The sequence below is a fragment of the Myotis lucifugus genome, unplaced genomic scaffold (assembly GCF_000147115.1).
Source record: "Myotis lucifugus unplaced genomic scaffold, Myoluc2.0 scaffold_231, whole genome shotgun sequence".
Taxonomy (NCBI): Eukaryota; Metazoa; Chordata; class Mammalia; order Chiroptera; family Vespertilionidae; genus Myotis; species Myotis lucifugus.
The window spans coordinates 548,971-549,310 of record NW_005871279.1 but is presented as its reverse complement, the minus strand read 5'-3'; positions in this window follow the sequence as shown (position 1 = coordinate 549,310).

The window sequence follows — 340 nt, the reverse complement described above, 5'->3', positions numbered from 1 at the left end:
AGCAGAGGCCCCGCCCTCTACCCAGGCCCCGCCCCGCCTCCGAGACTCCGCCCCTCCGCGGCCCCGCGTAGGTCGGCCCGGGCTGTAGGGGTCGCGGCCGGAGGCGCTGGCCTGAAACCCACCCAGGAACCTGCCACCGCGACGACGCAGGTCTCCCGGCATCTGGCACAAAGGAGTTTAGGCTTTGCGTTCAAGTTTGACTTTCTGTTACTGATTTGTTTCCTACCCCCAGTCACTGCAAGAATTTTCTGACGTTTGAAAGGTTTATGAATTGAAGTTTGTGAGAGCACCTGGTGCACTCCAGTACCGGAGTGCCTCGGCGGGGTGGTGGGCGTGCCTG